We start from the raw sequence: 26318 nt of genomic DNA on the forward strand, positions 1-26318 counted from the left end.
AAACTCACTAAGGCAGATCATTTCCTTTTTTTTCTTTCTTTTTTTTTTTTTTTGATATTGTTATTTATTTTTGAGAGAGAGACAGAGACAGAGCAGGAGCAGAGGAACAGCAGAGAGATGGAGACACAGAAGCAGCTCCAGGCTGTGAGCTGTCAGCACAGAGCACGACCAAGGGCTCAAACTCACCAACCGTGAGAACATGACCTGAGCCAAACTCTCACGTTCAACAGACTGAGCCACCCAGGCACCCCAATACAGATGATTTTTAAACAGAGACTTGTCAGCACCCCCAAACACAAGATTGTTACCCACTAAAAATTTATTATCTTTATAAAATATTTATTGTCAGATTTCTTCTCTTTATAAAAAGAACAAAAAGGGAGTGGAGTCCCTCCTAGGCAACATAACCATGATAGACCCAGCAAGCCATAGCCTAGTTGTGAATGCTTGTCATGGATGGGCTGTCTTCAAAAAAGTTCCTTTCCCTCTTCTGTTGTGTCATCCTCCCTCACACATCTTGCCATAATCTGTTTCTTGTAATTAAAATTTACAACCAAACTTTATTATAATTTTTAAATAAACTTTTCCCCTTAAATTCTATCCAATTGTTCATGTACTCAAAATTATAAATAAAAGTAATGGTTCATTTTATTATTATATTAGTTAATGGAATAAACTATTTAATATCTTTATGTAGAAAACATTTGGCATCTAATTTGGGATTAACTGGAGATTTCTTTGATCAAATATAATCTTTGGCTCTCTGAAGAATTCCATGTAGCTTAATTAACTTTAGGTGTATAATATATGCAAATTAATGTTCCATTATTCAATGAATAAGATATTCATACTAAAGTAGGATCCATTTTTTAAAAAAATTTGAATAGAAATGTTTTCAATCTCATATACATGAAAATTATTACTGATGAGATGAAAGTGGATTCTATGACAGTGGAAAATAACCCTCTGGGTTCTAGCTGATAATTTACATCTGGAGTTTTTTTTTAATTAATATTCAGAAAATATATTGGTAAACAACTGTTGTAAAAACAATTAGAAATGATGCTTGACACAACTGTTCTATCAGATTACATATCAAACACTATTTGAAAACAAGGATAGCACTATGGAGATATTTATGGAATAATAAAAACATCAAGATATGAAAGGACTTTTATATAATTTTAGTACTTCAAATATCCTAAGATACAAAAGCTAATTTATATTTTTAATAAGAAAACTTCAAAAGGAAAAGAAAAGAATCAAAATCAAAATAAAACAAAACAAATAAATCAACAAAAAAATTTTAATAGCCCAACCTGCTTTTATATATCTGTAGCCTGGGGAAATAATAATATTCCATAAAAGCACTACAAAACAATGATTCTCATATGTACACACTGCTTGCTATATTACATAACTCGTTTATTTTTTTTCCTGTAAGTACCTATAAACTGATATACAGAACCTCCAATAGTTTTGCACAGATATTTGAAAATACAAGCAAATGCCCACACTTACCTGATTTTTCTGCTCTTGCTGGCTTTCAGGACAGAATTATCTGTCCTGATTTATTGTCATATGCCATCTATTCTTGGCTCTATTTGAATCAACTATCTCATTGAATTTAAAAAGCAGCAAAAATCAAATGTTATGTTATTTTTCTGTTTAGTGTAATGCCAAGATTGAAGATGCTCTTTAGGAGCAGGGACCATGCCTTACTCACCTTTGATCTTTCTCTCACATTTTAAAGTTGACCTACGTGTCCTCTACTTTCATTTTCAGAACTGTTTACAGAGATCCTTGAAATAATAGTGAACTTGAGATGATGTATCATAACCAAAATTTCCAATCACATAAAAAGAAGAAAATGACTGGACAGGGTAATTAAGGGATAATGTAAAGAAGTAAAATTTGGAGGGAAATAGGAAATCTTTATGTCTCACTAATAATTGAAAGCAAATGGAAGGGAAGGAAAATAGAAAGCAAGAAGGCTGAAAAATCATAAGAGCGTTAAAATATGATTTTGCAATTAAGTGTTTCGCCATTATGTGATACCAATTGTGGTCAAACAACAAACAAATTGAGGAGATATTCCTAGGAAATCAATTTATTAGTCATCAAAAAATAAGTGAATAGAATGAGGCAGTTTGCATCAATACCTGAGGTTTACTGGGCAGTATGTTATTGACTATCCTTCCTAATCTTGGAGGCATTGAGGCCTGAGAGCTGTAAAAGTAAATAGCTGGAAATACAAGGAATGTAACTTACTCAACCTGACAGGAAACCAGCTGGCTGTAACTTTTCTGCTCAGTGTAATACATTCATTGTCAAGATATGCAGAGCAATATGTAATTAAAACATCTGGAAATCATACCAATGTGAGGCACTAAAACTTTTACGAAACAATATCTTCCCTTTCTTCAGTGAACTTGAGTTGACGGTCTTATTTATCCAAAATTGGGAAACTTCTGCCATGGCCACAAACTTTGTTGCCTTGTGTGTGTGATCTTTTTCTAGGCTCTAACAAAAAGCAACATAAAATCTTACAGAGAAATGCACTAAAAAATTATAGATTACACAGATAAATAGTGATAACTGCATATTATATAATTAAACACGAACAGATTTATGCTAAAACAGCCACAAGGTAAAGATGACAAATGGAGATACTGACATGGCATTAAAAGGCGGAATAGGCATTAACATGTTCCTGGGACCAAACCATTGCTTATTATACATTGCATGTATTGGGAATTTTTCAAGATATCAGGTCAAATTTATTTAATTGTAGATTCAGTATGAAATGTATGCTTTATAAGACCATGGATGTTTATATAAATACAAAATGGTACTTCACTGAGTTTATCTACAATGTGCTTTGTCCCATTATGAACATTCCCTTTATCATAAAGAAAATACATGCTTTGGTTCTTTAAAAAAATGCATTGTTTTCTTCTTTAATCAAGATACATATTCGAAATATTTGTACTATCCAACATCCTCTAGCTATTAGAAAGGAGGTTCTTGTGACAATGATGCATGTTTTTGCTTTCCACGACACCTCAAGGATTTCAACTGGGCTTTCCTGGTGTAAATTGAAAGAGGGGATTTTCTGAGGTTATAGATGCCTGTGAGAAATTCTCCTGAAATGTCAAATACATCCCCTTTCTATCAGTGACTCTAGGGTTATCTCTACCTCTAGGCCACGTACACAGAAGCAGATTTAATGAGTCTGAGGGTGTTACGTATTGCCAAATTGTTGTGCAAAGTGCTTGTGAAAATTTATACCCCAGTTTCACCAGCAGTGCAAGACAACTCACTGATACTTTTGAAATGAATGGTAATGTTGGCTTTTATGTTTATTTTTCCTTAAATGGTGAACTTGGTATGCTATCCTCCATTGTGCTTTTAATCTGTATGAGCATTTTTTATGAATTTATTGGCTTTTAGCTTTATTTTTCATTAATTTTTTGTAAATATTTTTACCCATTTTCTATTATCTTTTCCTTTAAAATTTGAACATTAAGATTCATACATATACATCTTTTCTTAGGTTTTTTTTTATCACAGATATCTTATTCCCATTAGTAGTTTAATTATGGCTCTTTGTAGAACAAAATTTAGTTTTCTTTTTTTTTACAGATTTCTTTCATGTTTTTGTTTTGTTGTTGTTGCTTAAGATTCATCATAGTTTCCATAGCTATTATGGCTACTATAAATTGGATTTTTCTTTATCAATGTTTTTATTAAGCAATTATTGATATAAAGCAACATGCCTATTTATAGTACATCTACCCTGGCTAAACTTTTTTTCATGTGTTCTAATAGATTATTTTCTTAATTTTATGGAGTCAAATAACATTGTCTGCTCCTTTCTAATTTTATATGTCTGATTTTATTTATTTTTTAATATGAAATTTATTGTCAAATTGGTTTCCATACAACACCCAGTGCTCATCCCAATAGGTGCCCTCCTCAATACCCATCACCCACCTTCCCCTCCCTCCCACCCCCCATCAACCCTCAGTTTGTTCTCAGTTTTTAAGAGTCTCTTATGGTTTGGTTCTCTCCCTCTATAACTTTTTTTTTCCTTCCTGTCTCCCATGGTCTTCTGTTAAGTTTCTCAGGATCCACATAAGAGTGAAAACATATGGTATCTGTCTTTCTCTGTATGGCTTATTTCACTTAGCATCATACTCTCCAGTTCCATCCACGTTGCTACAAAAGGCCATATTTCATTCTTCCTCATTGCCACGTAGTATTCCATTGTGTATACAAACCACAATTTCTTTATCCATTCATCAGTTGATGGACATTAGGCTCTTTCCATAATTTGGTTATTGTTGAAAGTGCTGCTATAAACATTGGGTTACAAGTGTCCCTATGCGTCAGCACTCCTGTATCCCTTGGGTAAATTCCTAGAAGTGCTATTGCTGGGTCATAGGGTAGGTCTATTTTTAATTTCTTGAGGAAGCTCCACACTGTTTTCCAGAGTGGCTGCACCAGTTTGCATTCCCACCAACAGTGCAAGAGGGTTCCCGTTTCTCCACATCCTTGCCAGCAAATATAGTCTCCTGATTTGTTCATTTTAGCCACTCTGGCTGGCGTGAGGTGGTATCTCAGTGTGGTTTTGATTTGTATTTCCCTGATGAGGAGCAATGTTGGGCATCTTTTCATGTGTCTGTTGGCCATCTGGATGTCTTCTTTAGAGAAGTGTCTATTCACGTTTTCTGCCCATTTCTTCACTGGATTATCTGTTTTTCGGGTGTGGAGTTTGGTGAGTTCTTTATAGATTTTGGATACTTGCCCTTTGTCCAATACGTAATTTGCAAATATCTTTTCCCATTGTGTTGGTTTCCTTTTACTTTTGTTTATTGTTTCCTTTGCAGTGCAGAAGTTTTTATCTTCATGAGGTCCCAATAGTTCATTTTTGCTTTTAGTTCCCTTGCCTTTGGAGATGTGTGGAGTAAGAAATTGCTGCGACTGAGGTCAAAGAGGTTTTTTTCCTGCTTTCTCCTCTAGGGTTTTGATGGTTTGCTATCTCACATTCAGGTCCTTTATCCATTTTGAGTTTACTTTTGTGAATGGTATAAGAAAGTGGTCTAGTTTCAACCTTCTGCATGTTGCTGTCCAGTTTTCCCAGCACCATTAGTTAAAGAGAGTGTCTGTTTTCCATTGGATATTCTTTCCTGCTTTGTCAAAGATTAGTTGGCCATACTTTTGTGGGTCCAATTCTGGAGTCTCTACTGTATTCCATTGGTCTATGTGTCTGTTTTTGTGCCAATACCACGTTGTCTCGATGATTACAGGTATGTAGTAGAGACTACTGGGATTGTGATGCCTCCCACTTTGGTTTTCTTCAATATTACTTTGGCTATTAGGGGTCTTTCATGGTTCCATACAAATTTTAGGATTGCTTGTTCTAGTTTGAAGAAGAATGCTGGTGCAATTTTGATTGGGATTGCATTGAATGTGTAGATAGCTTTGGGTAGTATTGCATTTTGACAATATTTATTCTTCCAATCCATGAGCAGGGAATGTCTTTCCATTTCTTTATATCTTCTTCAATTACCTGCATAAGCTTTCTATAGTTTTCAGCATACAGATCTTTTACATCTTTGGTTAGATTTATTCCTAGGTATTTTATGCTTCTTGGTGCAATTGTGAATGCGATCAGTTTCTTTATTTGTCTTTCTGTGGCTTCATTGTTAGTGTATAAGAATGCAACTGATTTCTGTACATTGATTTTGTATCCTGCGTATATGTCTGATTTTATAGGCCTATTACCTTGTTTAAATCTGTCTACATAATATGGACAAATAAATGAAAGAGACCTAGTTGATATACCCTTCTCTGCTTGTCAGTTTTAAAGGATTAGTTTAAATATTTAACTACTCTTATTGTTGTTAAGCATGAATAAGTGCCATATCTCATTTGATTTTCTGTATTTGTAATAATCACTGTTTTCATCTTATCAGCCAATGTGATATTATATATAAACACATTTTCAGGAAATTAACTATCTTTGCATTCATGAAATATACCTAATTTAATCACTCTCCACTTTTAAAAGTAAATCTGCTTCATTAAATATGCTAAACTTTTCTTGAGGCTTTAGCATTTGATTAAGAAAGTTTTCAGTCACTGATTTTCATTATGATATTTCTCTTACTTGCCTTCATTATCATGATTATATTGTTTTTACAAAATCTGTTAGATAATGTTAATTTCCTCTTCAAAAAATTATATAATATTCTCTGTTCTTTGAGAGTTTGGTAAATATTTGTGTATAGGTTTCTTTGGATTGGGTATTGTATTAAAGAAAGCAGAGAGACATTATTTTATGACATATTTAATTTCTTAATGACATTGGGTATTCATGTTCTTAATATTTAGAGAGTAAATTTTGCATGTTTGCATTGTTGAGAAAATAATAAAGCTTATCTCAGATTATACATCAAAGTTTATAATGGAAAAATCACATGGGAGATTAATGTCTCGTTTTCAAGAAGAAAGGAGAGATTAAAATGCTTCTCTTGCAGCTACAGTTTTTCAAGTGCCTTTAACTCAAAAGTAGACTCTTGAGGTGGCATATTCTGCCATTCTTCTCTTTCTATCACTGTCTAGCAAGCTAGCTGGCTAGCTATCTTTTACTTATAACTATCCATATCTATATGTATCCAGACTTTTTTAATGTTTATTTACTTATTTTGAGAGAGTGCGCACACGCACATGCATGCACAAGCGGGCAAGGGGGAGCGAGAGAGGGAGAAAGAGAATCCCGAGCAGGTTTCATGCTCAGCATGCCCAACACAGGGTTCTATCTCGTGACAATGAATGAGATCATGACCTGAGCCAAAATCAAGAGTCACTTGCTTACCCAGTAGAGCCACCCAGATGCCCCTCTAACCAGATTTTACATTTGGCTATGCAGGTTCTCTATATTTTCCTAATGTTTGTCAGCTTAAAATTCTTGATTCTTGCCTTCCAAATTGCTGAAAGTGATTAGAGTTTTGTGCTCAGCTTTTCTTGCTCTGTGCCTTCCTCTACCTATATATCCCCATTCTTGAATTATAACCAAATTTTCTAACAGTGAGGTGGAGCCTTGTATTATTGATGATTTTCCTGATTCAGTTAGTTGGCCAGCAGTCGGAAGAGTGAGAAAATAAATGCTTGGTCTTTGTATTCTCACATCCTTTAGCCAAAGTAGTCTGTGAATTCAGAGTCAAATGAAATATAACAGTACTGCATTTTAGCTGACTTTTATAAATGAAGATGACACCAACCTAACCCTTGGTGTCAGACACAAATGCCAGCCTCATTACAACATTACACTGCAGAGGACAAATTCATGGTTGCCATTGTTTACTTCAAGACCTGAAGCTAGTATAGACTGTTTCACCCACACTCACCCCTGCGTTCCATTTTCTTTTTTGTGCTCTTGGAGCTTGGGTATTTCCCTATCTACCTTTGTTTGTTTGATTTTCTCACTTTGTATTTTAGCTATCATTGCTGTTTTTAGATCAGAAAGTGTGTGTTACAAAACAAAACAAAATAAAAACTAAGTGGTTGTGTCATCCTAAATGAAAATTTGTGAAAGATTTTATAACAACTGCAATTATTTTTGTCAGCCCCTGTCTTTCTCAGAAACAGCTGTAAATTTTTTAAATCATAAGAACTTAATATGTTTTCATACCTAACTACAACTATTTTATTTCATTTAATTTCATTTAATTTCATTTATAAAGAAAGATATTCGGGGAGCAAAAATTAGCTGTGGCAGTTAAAGCTAAGTATACTAAATAACATCAATTTTGGAAGAAAGAATCATGTACTAATGATCAGGCCTATCACTGAGATTAAATAGTTATTTAGGTGCTCTGCATAAGCATAGTAGAGTTGTAAATTCTTAGTATAACTACAAATGGCTCTGATAATTTTTTAAGCATTTCTATTAAAGCTTCTCCATTTTTTACAGATATTTAGTTATGCACAATTAGACAATGTTTACTACTACAAAATCAATAAGAATCAAAGCCTCTTGCTCAAAAATACCTACCATAACTTGCCCTAGTGTCTAGAATTATAATGTTTTATATTTGTTTTCATTAGGACATTATTTTTTATCAAAAATAACAAGTACTTCTGAGGTTTATACTCAATTTATATATTTAGTTGTCATACAGGGCCCAGAGGAAATATCAGATTTCACAGAGATGATGCTGATGTAGAAAGGAATGTGCTGAAAGGAGATAAGGAAGGCTCAAGAAAGCAAATATTATTGGAGATGTGTAGGATACATGGATAACATCTCAAATTTTAGGAGCCCTCACAGAACAATAAAATAATCAGTGGAATTAGATATTGCTCTCCAAACATCTAAAAACTTTTCATTTGTACCTTTCTGTTAGGAAATTGAAAAGATTACTTAATATGAGTGTTTCTGCCTTCCCTCAAACCTGGCATCTACTGACCATAAAAGGAGAGTCTTTGTTCAACCACATTAAAAACAAGGCAAGAAAAACAAGAGGAATGCAATGTAGACATGACTAGGGAGCCTAGATCAAACATAAAATAAACTTAAAATGTTGAAAGTTACATGAAGCTAGATATAGTGAAAGTACAGACTTGATAAGTGAGTAGGTCAAGCTTGGAGCAGATTCAGATTTAAGAAACAGAAAAAAGATTCTGACAATGTTGCTTTGAATGGTAAGATGAGCCCCATTAATGTGCTTTGAGGAAAGTAAATACAGATTGGATTCCTTTTCAATTAGTATTTGATGTTAAATGATGCCTCCTTAAATGCAACTCAGAGCATAATTTGAAACTCGTGGGGCTATAGCTTATATCTGGGCCACACTATCAATTACTTTAGTTAATGTACGGTAAAGTGTAAAGTCAACCTTGTATTGGAAAATGAGGCAAGAATTTTATTTCTTCATGCTCATTTATTTATACTCAGAGCCATGAAAAAAAAAAAGTCACATGCAGAAATATGAGGACTTTGTTTTGGAATTGGGATGTGTGTTTTGAATTTTATTTGTTGAAGAAATGTCCTAAAATGTGAAAGGTTTGTGTCTTCTCTAGTAAGTGTAACTATCTAATAACTAATACTATCCCGAGAAAATGTGGAGTCAGAACAATAAGTTGATTTTAAAAATATCATCATGTTTATTTGGAAAATACATAAACATGTATAATCATGAGAAATATCTGAAAGCCTAGCACATAAATGACTCCCTGTATCCTATGCTTAGGGCTAAAAAATACCATGGCCCTCATTTCATTGCTAGAATTAGAAATATTAATAGCTCCTCTAAATTAGGAAGAGCTTATATTTGAATGTAGATATCAAAGTTGGTCATTATAGATATATATCCTGAAGTCAGTCAAACTTCTAAAATGGAATACATGCAAAATTGTCCAGCTGCTGATATGGTCTTCTATACTCTGAACCAAAATAGTTAATTATTAATTATAATGTTACCCTAAGGTATCATTTTAAAACCACCTAATTTCTTTTTTTAAACTGATATGAATTTAATTCTAATTTGTATTTTTAAATATAACATTTAGACAACAACTTTTTAGAGAGTGGATATGAATAAAATATTCCTCTATTTATATAACAAACTATAAAATTAATGTGATGCAGGGAAACCAGGGTGGCTCAGTCCATTAAATGTCACACTCTTGATTTCGGCTCAGGTCATGATCTCAGGGTTGTGAGTTCTAGCCCCATATTGGGCTGTACACTGTCAGTGAGGAACCTGCTTGTGATTCTCTCTCTCTCGGTCTCTCCCCCACTCACACACTCTCTCTTTCAAAATAAATAAATAAATAAACTTAAAAAAAATTATGTGATGCAAATATGTTTAGATTCTATATGTTAAATTTTTAATAAAAAGGAATATGTTTTGCATTTGCTATTAAGATGTTTGGCCCAAATATAAGTTTCTAAAACTCTGAATATGCTATATTTTAATTTATCTTACAAGATACAATATAAATATAAAGACATTTATATTTTATAAGTGAATTTATTATTTAAAAAATAATGTATTATTTAAATTAAATTAATGTAACTTAATAAGTACTAGAGATTCATTTTGTAAGTTATTATTCTGAGGATTTTTAAAATGTGCTTTATAGTTCATTATTTTCTAAGAAAATTTATGCTTAATAACTCCTTGTTATAGTATGAAACCTTTTACATTACTTTTTTCCCACATATAAGATTAACTATAGAATTCATATTACTAAATTGAGCAAAAATTGTAATCACTTTCATTACAGTTCAGATATATGCATGTATTATGTTGGTCCTTTGTTCTTATCAATGATTGATGTCAGGTTTTTCATTTAAAGGCTTTAGCAACAATATGAAGAGATAATCTTCTTTATTTCACAATTCTAAATATACTTTTCTAAACATGTTTAGTCTACAAAAGAGGACGAATATTGCTTAAGCCAATCTTTCATCTTGAGATAATTCTTTCTTTAAAAAGGTAAAATTAATTAATAATAAATGTAAAATATATTTGAAGTAAATCTACATTTAATATTCTAAGGCTGCATTTACTGATTTTCAAGATCAGAGTTAATGCAAATACTATTTATCGTTAAAATGCTAAGAGGTCTGTATGTGAGGGAAAACAAATCTATATTTGAGGACAAAAATGTCAGTCATTGATGGTTTGCTGAAATGAGGTGTTAAAAAATCTGTGCTTCTCCTTTAGGCAAAGCTCAGAAAAAAAAAATTAGTTTCCATCCACTTGTAGACATAAGGAAAGTATACAGTTCATGAACTGTGACCCCAAGACAATTTCATTCATATTATATGTCATGTTTCAGTTAGAAGTGATTCAATTTCTGGGAATATAACCTTGACCTACACAGTGGTTATTTCTTATAGCTCTACAATTTGAAAAATATTATATGAAAAGATGCAAGTAGAAGCAAAAAAATGATATACTGTCATCTTTAAATCATAGGTTTCTATGTCTTCAACTATATAACATTGATGCTATCTGATAGAATATTTGTACTTGCATAATCTTCTCCATGTAGGTTATCATTTAGATTTCAGATAACAGTCTCAAATCAATTCCTTCTTGAAAATCTTCTTTAATGAATTAAGAACAAAATAAAAATAAAGGCATGTATAAATGTCCTAAATGTCACTTATTGTTTTAGGGACCTTTTTTTAATTTTTATTCATTTATTTTGAGAGAGAGAGAGAGAGAGAGAGAGAACGCAAGAGAGAGAACGCAAGCACAAGAAGGGCAGGGGCAGAGAGAGAGGGAAACAAAGAATCCCAACAAGGCTCTGCCCGCAAAGAGCCCTATGCAGGGCTAGATCTCATGAACTGTGAGATCATGATGCCCTGAGCCAAAATCAAGAGCCAAAAGCTTAACCAACTGAGCCACCCAGGTGCCCCTAGGCAATAATTTCAATGCAAATATTACTTACTATAAGTCCAAATACCACTCCAATATTAATTATTAACTGGTTTTTAATTAATTCTTTAATATTTTTTTCAAAAACATATTTCCATGTGGACTTTGGAAGATTTTAAAAACAGTAAAATTCCAAAACATATTAGTCATATATGCACATCTTGCTTTATTTCAACATTCTGACAGAGAAATAAACAGTTCCCTTGGATTATTGAGGTTGTTAGAATTTCCTTCCAGTATATTTTTGCTTTTGAGGGTCCCTTGAAAAGCCTCCCTTTAAAATTAGAAAGAGTAAATGAGGTTGAATATTCTGAGAAGACTGTTATAAGATGTGGTGATTCTTTATCTCATTTTACCCTATTAGAATTTGTTAAATCATGTTGATAAGCACCTATTTATGATGCATACACAGCCACATTACTTAAGGAGTGAAGCTGTATTTCCACAACGCAGCTCATAGTTTATTTCCTACATTATGTCCTCTATGGTAAACAAGTCATTGTATAAGCCAAACAAGGACATTTATTATTGAATGTCCTTTGGTATGGATAATCTTGATCACTGTTGTTGCAGAAAAGACTAATTCTTCAAAAGCCATTTTGTTCATACTACTTTCAAATGAAGAATGTGTTTAGTTGGAAATTACCATGTATCTTTATGGAATGTTTAGTTGTTAATCTGTTTTTCATGTGTTGTAAAATACTCTCTTTCTAATTTAAATCTGTAAATTCAGGGGCGCCTGGGTGGCGCAGTCGGTTAAGCGGCCGACTTCAGCCAGGTCACGATCTTGCCTCTGTGAGTTCGAGCCCCGCGTCGGGCTCTGTGCTGACAGCTCGGAGCCTGGAGCCTGTTTCCAATTCTGTGTCTCCCTCTCTCTCTGCCCCTCCCCCGTTCATGCTCTGTGTCTCTCTGTCCCAAAAATAAAAAACATTGAAAAAAAAATTAAAAAAAAAAAAAATCTGTAAATTCAGATATGCAAGACATGTTGCCTTGATTTAACTTTTTAATTAACCTTTTTTAATTTTAATTCCAGTATAGTTAACAATGTTTTATTAGTTCCAGGTGTATAATATAGTGATTCCACCATTCCATACACTACTCAGTGCTCATTATGAGAAATGTATTCTTAATCTCTATCATGTATTTCATCCATCCCCCCACTCACCTCCCCTCTGGTAACCAACTGTTTGTTCCCAATAGCTAAGAGTCTGTTTATTGGTTTGTCCCTCTCTTTTTTTTAATGTTTTTTTGTTTGTCTATTTTGAGATTGAGAGACAGAGAGAGAGGGAATATGCATGTGCATGCATACAAGGGAGGGGCAGAGAGAGGGAGAGAGAATCACCAGCAGGCTCCGAGCAGTCAACAGAGAGCCCAACTCAGGGCTCAGTCTCACAAACTGTGAGATCATGACCTGATGGATATCAAGAGCCAGATGCTTAACCAACTCACCCACCCAGACACCCCTCTCTTCGTGTGTGTATATATATATATACATATGAAACTAAACACAATGTTTTCTAGACCTCTGCACTGGATGATAATGTTAGGCAATTCAAAGGACCTTGCTTTGTTCCCAGACTCTACCTGTGAAGAGACTTGGCCTCTCTACTCTCAGAGAAGCCAGAGATTGAATCTCTGAGAGATTGAAAAATCTATCTAAAATATTTAACCTCCCTCCCCATTCCCGAAGTCTTGGGTAGAAGCTATAGGACACAGCATTCTATCTGTCTGTCTTTTTCTCAGGGACCCATTGAATATTTTCCTGGCCCACTTCCTTAATCCAGAAAACCCTTTCCAATCCAAGGGGAAACAAGCTCTCGGAATGTAACATTGGCATTGAATCAAATATGTGTATCTGAACATAAATTATTTCCTTTGTTTTTAATTTAAAAATTACACTTTGGAATTCTAAAATCATTAAGGGAATAATTTCTTGCCTTTCTTGTTTTCTCGATCCGTTTCTTACTTGGGGCGATGAGCATAAAGTGCACAATAATCTTCTGAGAAGGATGATGGATTATGGGCCTTTAAAAATACCAGTAGCAAAGTATTTATTAACATTCAAATACATTATTTCATCCCATTAAAAAATAACAATTTAGTTTTGTTTGTTTGTTTGTTTGTTTGTTATCCAGCATGTCAAAAGGTACTTATGCCAATGTATTTAAGATTATTGATCTGTTAGTATTTGCCCTGTATTAGATTTCTTCATGAACTGAATTTGGTTATAGTAAATACTCAGCAATGTGCTGAGGACGTTTTACACCAGTTATTTGCCACAAAGTCACACAAAATAGAGCATACACATACACGCGCACACACATATGCACTAGCTGGGAGATAGGGTGGGGGCAAAGAACAGGGTAATATGGAAATGCCTTTGAGAATGGTGAAGCAATCTTGTTGAGCATTATGAGCATAGCATTGTCATCAACTCTGCAACTTTTGGGGACCTGAGTTTCTCTATTCTCTTGCCTTGTGTTACTCTCTTGGTAAGTCTGTATCCTGTTGCATTAAAGAAATTATCCATTTTTACTGTGTCTGTTGAAAACTATCCACCAATCACATAGTTGTTTTGCTATGAAATCACAGAAATTAATGTTAGATATGCTATTAACACACACATCATAGACACTGATAGCTGGTTTATTTGAGAGAGACTTGGAAAACATTTGGAGGAATTTGATAATACTCTATTTCCAAGACCTATTCAGACCATATTTACTAAGACCAGCATGATTTGTTCTAAGTATGCGAGTGTAATTGTTTAAAGGTGTGGAACTACTGCCCCCTGTGCCTGAGTTTGGCTCTCAAAGCAGTAACCACTTATATGCTCTGTACCTATGTATGAGTGTTCATCCACTTAAAGCCAATGATATGTTCCTGAAAAATCACAAGTTCTTCCCAAATGGAATGAATTATAATAAATGTAAACTCCAAATTCCCAATTAAATAAAACACAATAAAATACCTGCAAATAAGCACCAAGCCACCATCACATTAATTTGTAAACCGCTTTAAACATTGTTTCCTAACCACTAAACAGTTAATATTCTTGTTTGTAAACAAACACTTTGCATGTGTAACATATTTCTTTACTCTTTATTTGTTGTCCTTCATTTGCCATAAATTCCTTTCTAAAAATCTTCTTTACATAGGATTTGTTGTAAAATCAGGAAAATCTAAAAAAAGCAAATGTGAAACACATTATATAAAATTCTCAGAACAATCTGACAATGGAAGAGAAATCTTTAAACTGACTCTAACACTATTATGTCTCTATTAACACCAGCAATATTCAGGATTGCTCAATATCTTTATTAATAATTTTTACATACTTCCGATATCTATACATTAGATTCCCGATATTGATGTTCAACCAATTAAATTTGGACTGTTCACTCATATAACCTTTTAATGTTATACTTAGTTTTAAGGATGTAAATATAAAATATCCTTCTATAAACACTGGTCAAAAATAAAAACAAAATAAAACAAAAAAAATACACTAGTTTGAAAGATAGGTACAAAAGGGTTAAATTATGGAATGATATAATTAGGGACTAAAATTATAGAGATAGTCTACTTACATCCCAAAAAGGACACACTTAAAATTCACTGGAATGTTCTATAATTTACAGCTACAGTGGTATAGAAAACTATGACATGATTCCAAGCAATTCAGTGTTAAATTAACAAAACTCAAGTACTGAGAGTATGGAAAAATTGGCACCTATACATATAATCAAGCAACCAGTCTGTAAATTGAGTCAAACTATAAGAAACAATTTGGCAATGTCTAACAAAGTTAAGAATATAGCTTCCCCTATGATCTACATTTAGAAAATTTTTTATATTCATGAAATGAGCATGTAAACTGCATTGTCAGTACTTACAAAACCCTTATAATGATCTAAAGTTAAAATATCAAGTGACTTGGGGCTCCTGGGTGGCTCAGTCATTCAAGCCTCCGACTTCAGCTCAGGTCATGATCTCACAGTTCATGGGTTTGAACCCTGAGTCAGGCTCTGTGCTGACAGCTCAGAGCCTGGAGCCTGCTTCGGTTTGTGTCCCCTTCTTTATCTCTGTCATTCTCCTGCTTGCTCGCTCTCTCTCTCTCTCTCTCAAAAAAATTTTTTTTTAATTTAAAAGAATTTTTTAAATCATCAAATGACTTTACTAATAACGGAGTATTTATTAAACATAATACCAGTAGCCATTAAAAAATGTTCCAATTTTGTATGTTTCGTAAGAATAAGCTCTAAAATGCAAGTAAAACTGTGAATTAAAAAAGCAGGATTTGGAACAGTAAGTATACTCTGTTATCCTTTGTATACATACTTTGTTATCATTTGAGTAAAAATGTATTATCTTTGAGTATATAGTAGAATATGCATGGATTATCTGTGAAAATCTGCAAGCACACACAAAAATCTATCAGTGGAAAGGGGTGTTCTGAATGGCAGAGAGATATGGTAGAAAGATGATACATATTTCTTTGCATGTACATAATATTTATTATTTAAAAACAAGTTTCAAAATATTTTAAAAATGCATTTCCAACATACTTTCAACTTAGTCATGTCTAAGATTATTATTCCATATTGTAAAAAAATGAAACCAGTGCTCCACATGGAATCAATATTTATGAAACTCAGGCCGAGAGGGATGAATAAAACTCTGTAAGCTTTTTAGCATGTGGCTAAATAAAGTTAAAACTGACCCATTCTGCAATTATACGTTAAAATTTATATCACCCTGTACCTGTGTTAATTCAGCTGAGTAAATTGTGCTTTTTCAGATTACACGTTTATATATCTCTATATTTGGGTAGCAAAGCCTCTTAACTACTGCACGTTCAAAAGATTTCAACAAAACTAGAACATAGAATTCTATAAATTTATGAATTCACTCAAGTTGGTGGAATAGCAAAGGGAAAACACTACCCTCTTCCTGAGAATAAATGAATATTTATTTAGATGCCACACATACAACTGTGTGTTGTTAGAAATGTGTTTTATAAACACATCTGTAAATGTGTTTATATAAGTGTTTGTGCATGTGGGTATAAGTAAACATAAGATATTTTAATATACTTTTACAGTGCTTAATGCCAACTAACTTGTTGGTTGCAAGTTAAGCAAATGAATATGTAAAATAAAAGACAGATTATGTAAGGAGCCTGAACACCACTGTTTATTCAGTAAGAAGGGGATCCAAATCCATTCCTGAGGTAGTGCATACCCAGCCAGGGGTGTGTTTGGCTTGACCACTTGAGGAGATCTATTAATCTTCCTTCTCTGGCCAATTTGTACATTTTACAACCCAGAAAACATCCCCCCATGATTAAGACCTTCAGACTGTGCCCGTCAGTTATGAATTCTTTGGTGTCAAGAACTTCATATTTCTGGTCTCAGGTAACCAGGATTTATTCCTTTGGAAAGGCAATAACTATGTAGTTAGTGGAGATTTTGCCCTCATAAATTCTCTATAACATCATTTATTGCCATAAAACTCATAAAAATAGTGGGGGTGTTCTGATTTATGATATGATTCAGCACAAAAGTTGGAGGGCCAGAATTCAAATACACAGCACATGGTAACATGTTCAGTTTCAAAGAAACATGAGTAATGAATTGATTGCTCTTTAATTTTTTTAAATCTAAATAATATAAGATCATATAATTTGATTCAGTGGGCAAGCTGTTACCAGGAGCAAAATAATAAATCCAGTGCTCCTGTAAGTATTTATTATTACATCTTATTTCTAAAACTTAAAAGAGATTATTTATTACTAGTTTGGTGAATGCTTCCTATGGTGAGTATTTAGATGCCACACACACATTGGTCTCATTGTTCTCTTTTTCTAGCGACCCGATGAAGATTTGTGTCTCTGTGATAAACTTGCACAGGCTGCATTAACTATATAAAGAAAAAGGGGCTCCAGAACATAATTCCAAACAACTTTAAATTTTCAAGCTGTACATGACATTATGTACACAGGTTTTCTTGGCTTGACAGTATTCAATTCCAAAGGTAAAAATATATGAACTTTGACAAATTCTGAGAACAGTCGTGGGTGGGGACACAATTCTTGGAAGGAAAGAGAAAAGGGTATTATTGAGGATCAATTCTAATATCTTGTGTACCCTCCACAATACTAAAATTATTTAATTGTTTGCAGAAGAGGTGTAGAACGTGAAATATGACTTTTTTATGTTTTAATGATTCACATATAGTGCAGTGGTCTTGAATAGGATGTATACACCCTACAATATGCGATGTGTAAGATAACTATTAGGGTGATGAAAGAAATGAGTAGAACTTCTGTTCAAATTTTAACTCACCTTTTAGAATCAATATATTTATATTTCTAATATGCATTATGTTACTAGAGAAAATATGGATATCTTTCCCTGTATTCTTGACTTTTTTTTTTTTTAAACTAGAAAGTAGGTGATTAAAGTGTGTATATACAGCGGTGCATGGGTGGCTCACCAGTTGAGCGTCTGGCTCTTGATTTCGGCCCAGATAATGATGTCGTGGTCTGTGGGTTTGAGCCCCATGTCGGACTCTGCCCTAGCAATGCAGGCCCTGCCTGGGATTCTCTCTCTCCCTCTCTCTCTCGGCCTCTCTCTCTCTCTCTCTCCCTCCCTCCCTCCCTCAAATAAACACATAAAAACATTTTTAAAAATAAAATGTGTTTAATGTGTATATACATATACATCATATACATACATAAACTGCTGAATTCAGTAATTAAAACACAACAGTATTAAGAAGAAAAATAAACATAAAACTTAGATTCAGATTTAAATTGTTGATTAGAGGTAAGAAGCAAAGCATATGAGGTGGTATTAACGAAATATAAGTTTTCCCACACCTCATTTCTTTTTCCAGGTTTTGCATCTTTATGTAAAGATAGCAGAAAGAATATCTTGTCTGTACTACCTTCCAGATTATTCTTTTTTGCTTATGTTCTGTATTAGTGAACGTGGGCTGCCATAACAAAATATCATTGGCTGGGTGGTATAATTAGCGGAACCGATTCTGGAGGACTCAAGTCCCAGATCAAGGTGCTGGCTGATTTCAGTTCCTGGTGAGAGCTCTCTTCCAGGCTTGCAGTCAGCTGTCATCTTGCTGTGTTATCACAAGGCTTTTTCTTTGTGGGGTGAAGGAGAGGGGAGGGGAGAAGAGAAAAGGAAGGGAGAGGGAGACTAAGAGAGAGGGAGGGATACAGGGAGAAGGGGACAAAGAGGGCCCCACCTTTATTTAACCTTAATTATTATGATTCATTATAATATTATTACAAATTGTTACTCATTTAACCATAACTGATACCTAAAGGTTCTATCTCCAGATATAGTCACATTTTTGAGTTAGAGCTTCAATATATGAATTTGGGGGTTTTCCTTTCAGCCATATCATTTTCCAAGACAGGATTAAAAAACGTCTGCTGGATTTTTTGACAAATAACTTCAGAAAATCTTCAAATGTAGCAATAAAATGTTTGCTATGTATACATCATATTTATATATGCAAACGAGTTCAAACAAATATATTGATAATATATATTTGCACACAGTACTAGATATTAGAAGTCATAAATATATGGCAAATAACATGTTTCTGAATAAACAACCCTTATATATTTGAAAAACAGGCTTATTTAGATTATAAATAATCTAAATAATCTAAAACAGGCTAATTTAGATTATAAGATAATTTATAATCCACACAATATCTTAACACAAAAAGAAAATGCACTTCTTTTTCTGTACAAATCAAGACCAAACCTATAACTTGTATTTCTGTATCTTCAATGGAGACCACACTTTTTCTTAACTATTTGAGAACTTTTTGGAAGTATGGAGAGCAGTAGCTTAAATCACACTTTGAGCTCAGAGAGATAATTTTCCCCTTCCATTCTCACAGCACCTCTCGAATCCATCATCTGACAAAGGGAAGAAGGGAAGGACAAAGAGTCGTCAAAGGTGGGAGAGTCACAGCATTTTTCCAGGGCTCTAACCTTGAGACTTTTAATGTTGCTGAAATGTATGTTTTGATTTTGACATTGAGGAAAGTACTTCCACCCCTACTCCCCCCATGCGAAAAAGGCAATACCTTATTCATTTAAAATACTGTCAATAAGGGGCTGCTTTTTTTAATGTGGGAAGAGGACTATAACACAAAATTCTTTCCTAAAGGTGAGAAGATAAGTGGGCCAGTCAGAAGGGAGATTTTTTAATGTTCATTTTGCAGCAGGTCCAGTGAAAGTTGTTCTGTGCAATATAACTGACCTCTCACTAAGTGGCAGAGCTTTTATAAAAATGTCTACTGTTCCATCTTTCTACCCAACCTATTGAAGTGACTCACTTCAGGGGAGTCACTTCAGGGGAAAAAAAAGCCACAGATAATGATTAGTATTATTATTATTATTGCAACTAGAGCTGATCTTGTACAATTTTGAATTTTGTGTGCTCCAGGCACTAAAAATATCTCTGACACATTGAATTCTGCCATTGTTGTAACCCATCTATTTTATTTATTTTTTTTCCATCTATTTTATTTTTATATAATAACACCTTGAAATCTTTAGAGATTTGTTCATGAGAGAAAGCATTAGAAATATGTCACCCTAGGCAAATAAAACCTACTCATCCACAGAATATCTTAATAATGAATTATACTTATTGTAAAGGAATTCTCTATAGAATTAATAAACTTATTATTTTCAACTTTAGGCCAATTGTTACAAACATTTTATAACACTAGGAGGGTTGAAGTATAACCAGTAAATAAAATCTCATGTGAGTCTTTTTTTTTCTTAAAGTAGCAACCATACAAAATGACAGAATACTAAAATATGCATCATGCTGTGAAATATGTCTCATAATATTTCTAAAATATAACAGAAATAGGGTGCTTTTCCATTTAAACATCAACTGTTCTTTCCAGCTAAGAAAATTTTACACAAATAATTGTAACTAATGACATTTATAGAAGGATTTTTTAATATGTTTCAAGGAACAAATGGTAACAAACACTAGTGGTATTTTATTAAACCTTTTGCCTGTTGGCAATTTGAGACACCTAAATGTGAGAAGACCCTAGAATACAGCAGAATACCCTGCCCTTTTTTCTTCAATGCAGGCTAAAGGCCACAACAAGGATAAGTAAAAAATGTTATTTGTGGTTTTGTTTTGTTTTGTTTCGGTAAGTGATAAGAGCATTATCTGAGTCTTATTTTTGGTCAGGTATCATGCTTGGAAATATACATAAATTATTGGGTTTCATTTTTACAATCACACAAGAAGGTACACTTATGAATGAGTTGAGTTTTAGAGAGGGTAAGGAGTGTACTCAAGGTTATGTAGCTAAGTAAGTAGCTATTTCCAAGAGATGTCTTTAGTTGCAAATAACAAAAGCAGCACTAAGGTAAGCTAGGCAGAAAGGAGAAATTCATTACTAAGGCTCAGTACCATCTTACAAAATTCATGAGCACAGATTCAATTGGGCATCAAAAGGCAGTTGTTACCTAGTGTTGAAGAGTTCTTTGTGGCCTGAGTGGATTCAGTCTTCTCTCTCTGGAAAAAAAAAAAAAACAAAAACAAAAAAAAAAAAAACGTGTCTTAGTTCCCATATTTTCATGGTATAACTTGATCAAATTTCACATTTTACAACCTCGGAAGCCTGAAGGAAATGATTCTTTCTTTGTCTCAGCTTAGTTAAGATGTGCATTTTTACAAGAGTCACCTTACAATAGAAGGTTATCACAATATATGACCTACTCACAGCTCTTCCCGGGAAGAATGAGAAATTAATAAGGTCATCTAAAAAGTGGCTACTATGAGAGCAGAACTGGCATGTTACTTAGACCAGGGTTAATTGTCTCGAAATACATGAGTTGAGCACTACTCTGGTTTCTTTAAAAAGCCTTTCACGTTTTGCTCTTGTACTTTCCAGTCCACCTTTTCCCCAGACAGCACTAGATAGTTACTGTGGAATGTAGCTAGAAGTAGCAACATAGATTGTACAAACAACTGGGTTTCAGAAATGTTACTCTGGTAGGGAAAACTCTATATTACAACTGGTATGGTACTTGGACACTAAATGATTTTAACTAATGGAGGTTCAGTTTTTCTTCCTGCAACTCACATGGCGTATAGCAAATCTTAATCACTTTAGCTATTATCTTTATAATTACTGTGTTGTATTTTTTTCAAGTAAAACATATGTGTACTTGGATCTCTCTTCCGTTAATTATTTAGTCAAGAAATTTAAGTAAGTCTCTTACTCCTGTTTTTACTCATTAAAATAGCTGATGATCAATTTCTGTTTACAAAGCTTTGCCCTCATCTGTAAGCTTGCTGGCAGTGTGGAGTCTCAGGCACCACAGGATCTAGTAAGTTAACAAGATCCAGTGTGTAATTAGGGTGGCCATTAAAATTCGTCCCTTTCTCTCTTACACAGTAAATGTATATGGTTGTTGCACAGTCTATAACTGTTGATATGATATCCTGTATCTCCTTCCTGAAACCAAAAAGTGGATGCTCAATTATGTACTGTTAAGATACGGTGATTCTGTTTCAGAATTATTTGATTTTTACAGAAATTTGGTAGGTCTTGGTTTGAGGTCAGATGATAAGGGATTAAGTAAGTCAAGAGAGAGGTGGTCAAGTGAACACTAAGTGACGTACAAAAACAGGAGGAAAGCAAGGCAGTCATGGGCTTCCATGTTTATAAAAATTGACATGTGTGAATTTTCTCTCCTCGAGTTGTCAGTACCTCTGTGACTTTCAAGGATATATAAATTCTTTCCTCCCTCTATTCTAATTGTAGTGTAAGGCCTGAAAGTTGTTTTTCTTTTCTTTTTTGTAATACAAGTGCCTGACTTAAGCTTTCATTGCCTTGACTGCTTAGCCATCCGCTTTAAAGATAGTTAATTCAAATAAACACATTGCCAACCACAAAACTAGATAAAGAGCCATCTCTTCCAAGTTCCCTTCAAGTTCCTTTTTTTAGAGGTCTTGGTTGAGTTCAGTAAGAGATAATTTGGGCCATTTGTTTTTCTTTTTGTTGTTGTTTCATTTTGTTTTGTTTTTTGCTTTTCCTATGCTTCAAATCCCCCCTTTCATGTTTTAAATTCACCAATGACAGTGAGCCTGCAAAACCCAGGCTCCCACCGTGGGTCCAGATAAAAGCAGAACCCAAGACTCATGCACTCACTCGCACTCCCCCTAGACTTTGCCGTATGGCCTCAGGTGTGCCATGTAATATCTAGGACTGTAAGTAATAAACCTTGTCTCTTTTAAAGTTTCCTGGATATTGTTGAGGGTCTCTTGCAATCATAATAAGAACCAAAAGGGCCAGTCCCGCCAAGATATTGGTTCTCCATAGGCTGAGACCATCATGGAACAAAAGTTGCTTATCTTCCTGAAAGTGAAGATTTTATTGTAAGTAAGCAGTGTGGGAGTAGTTGATAAACAAGACTAGGATTGATAAGCAAGAACAGATTCACAGTTTGTCAAAACTAGCTCTGTAACCTTAGAAACCCTCAAATTGACTTTCTTCATGAATATGCATAGGGGGCTAAGTCTGTGACATGGTAAACTTCCATCTTCAAACAAATTCTTATCCTATTAAATTGTTACTGTCATATATAGACAATAGAAATACAAACAGCCTGATTTTCTATCTTCACCACTTTTCTTTCCTGAAAACACATTCAATTCTCAACAAACCTAGAATTTGATTTAATTTCCACATTTTAAAAACTGAAATACTATCACTCTCCATTTATCTACCAAAAGAGGATGATACTTTCCTTATCAAACTGGATTAATGTTTTCATTTCTTGTTTGCAGCAGACGTATCCCTGATTTCACACTATATTTCAAAGCTATAGCAATCCAAACCATATTCTACTAGCATAAAAATAGACACATAGATCAATGTAACCCAGAAATAGAGAATCAAAAGTAAAACCATGCATATATTGTCAATTAATTTATGACAAAGGAGCCAAGAATATACGTTGGGGAAAGGAGTATATTTTGATTAAATAGTGCTGGGAAAGCTGGAGAGTGGAATGAAACTAGAAGTTTGTCTTACACCACATGTAAAAATCACATCAAAATGAATTAAAGTCTTAAATAGCAGGCCTGAATAAAAAAATCCTATAAGAAAATATAGAGGTTAAGCTCCTTGATATAGGTCTGGTAATGATTTTTTGGATATGACTCCAAAAGCAAGTAAGTGGCACTACACCAAACTGTTTCTGCACAGCATAGGAAGCCATCAACAAAATGAAAAGGCAACATACAGAACAGAAGAGCTTTGCAAATTATGTATCTGATAAGGAGTCAATATCTAAAATGTATAAAAAATGCATACTGCTCAATAGAAAACAAAAGAAGAAAACAAACAATCCTATTTTATTTTATTTTTTAAGTTTATTTATTTATTTTGAGAGAGAAAGAGATAGCGTGGGTGGAGGAGGGACAGAGAAAGAGAGGGAGAGAGGGAATCCCAAGCAGGCTCCCTGCTGCCAGTACAGAGCTCAACGCGGGGCATGAAGTCACAAAACCTGGAGATCATGACCTGAGCCAAAGCCAAGAGTTGGATGCTTAACCGACTGAACCATCCAGGTGCCCCACAAACAATCCTATTTTAAAAATGGGCAGAACTGATGAGGCATTTTTCTAGAGAAGACATTCAAATGGCTAACAGGTACATGAAAAGACACCCAAAATTACTAATTATCAAGGAAATGCAAAGAAAAACCACAATAAGATATCATCTCACAGCTGTTAGAGTGACTATCATCAAAAGACAAGAGATAAAAAGCATTGGTGAGGATGTGGAGTAAATGGAATGCTTGTGTGCCATTGGGAATATAAATTGTTACAGCCACTATGGAAAACAGAATAAGAAATTTTCAAAATATTAAAAATAGAAATACCATATGATCTAGAAATCCTCCTTGTAGGTATATGTCCAAAGGAAATGAAAAAAGCATATCAAAGAGATATCTGCACCCTGTGTTCACTGCCACATTATTTGCAATAGCTACACTATGGAAACAACATAACTGTCAGTGGACAAATGGGTATAGAAGATGCAGTATAATACATACAATGGAATATTGTTTAGCCATGATAGAGAAGGGAATTTTGACATTTGTGACAATACAGTTGGACCTTGGAGGCATTATAGTAAGTGAAATAAGTCAGAGAAAGACAAATACTGAATAACCGCAATTCTACGTGGAATCTAAAAAGCTGAACTCATAGAAACAGTAGAATAGTGGTTGCCAGAGTCTTGGGGGTGAAGAATAAACTTCTTGGGGTGGGAGGAGCAGTAGGTCAAAGAGTAGAAACTTCCAGTTATGAGATGAGTAACTTCTGAGGATCTAATGTAAAACATGGTGATCATGGTTAATAACACTGTCTTATATACTTGAAGGTTACTAAGAGAGTAGATCTTAAATGCTCTTACCACAAAAAAGAAATGGTAACTATGTGACATGATGGAGGTGTTAGCTAAGTCTATGACATTCATCATTTTGCACTACATAAGTGTTTCACATCAATACTTTGTAAACCTTAAATTTACACAATGTTATATGCCAATTATATCTCAATAAAGCTGAAAAATACAAAAATATCAAAATAATCTCTTATTAAATTCAAAAAATGAATAGTAGAGGTATGGTTTAGAGGAAAGAATCATGAAATCAAGATAAGAATATCTGTATTTATCCTCAGCTCTGAACTTACAGACCTGAGTTACTTCAGGTAAGCATAAAGCCTTGATTTCAAATATCTTCATCTATAAATTAAAGAAGTTGGTCCAGATTAAGTTTAGTTAGAATAGTTTAATTTTAGTTTTCAATAATTTAAACCCATTTACAATTTTTAACTTCCTTGAGAAAATAGTTTGAACTCTGCTGCTTTGGTTTGTGAAACAAGTGAAAAGATTTGGTTGAAAAATAAGGGAAAATTCAAAAGCAGAGGAAAATTGTACAAATCAGGAAAACAGCTCTATGAATAGCATATGAATATTAAGATTTTTTGATTCTCTTAAAAATATATATATTCAGCTTTATCATAAATTTTGGACATTAACGTAAACCACTGATGTGACAACACAATAAAAAAAATGCCAAAAGTTGATTCCATGTGATAATCTGAACTGAATACACTTCTATGACTAATGAGCACCATAGGCCCAAGGCATGTAACATTTGGCAATTGGACATGCCTCATAACAGTCACATTACACAAACAGTAGCATTATGGAAATCTAACATTTCATCCATATTTTGCAGGTGTCCAAACTGTACGATCTTAAAAATTATTGGCTCACAGTATATAAACATGGCTTTTATGAGATATGTTTCCTTTTGCCAACACATTTTTCCCCTGTTGGACCAATGTGCATTTCTATGGATAATAGTTCTAAAACATGGATCCACCTGTATAACATCTCATTATGGTAACAAGAATGGAAACTGACAATTTTATGACAGCATGAAGATTTTAGAGATGCAATTTTTTCTTGAAAATGGGTGGAAATTATTAAGCACATATTATAGTACAGGTGTTTTGCAGGAATAAAGTCCCAAACTGAAATGAGTCAACTAGCCTGCACAGATGGATGACATTCTAGTTGGACAGATTGCTTTGGAAAATGAAGGACTTTGCAAGTTTATGGGAACAGTTTTCTTTGCTAGCTTTTTACAAAAGACAAAATAGAAAACAGCTCAAAAGAGTATCTTCTTTAATCTTTCAAAATGTTAAAGTACTGAATTGAATTGAATTGAATACCATGTCCTTCCAATGAGATCTTGGG

The sequence above is a fragment of the Neofelis nebulosa genome, chromosome 1 (genome assembly GCF_028018385.1).
Source record: "Neofelis nebulosa isolate mNeoNeb1 chromosome 1, mNeoNeb1.pri, whole genome shotgun sequence".
NCBI lineage: Eukaryota > Metazoa > Chordata > Mammalia > Carnivora > Felidae > Neofelis > Neofelis nebulosa.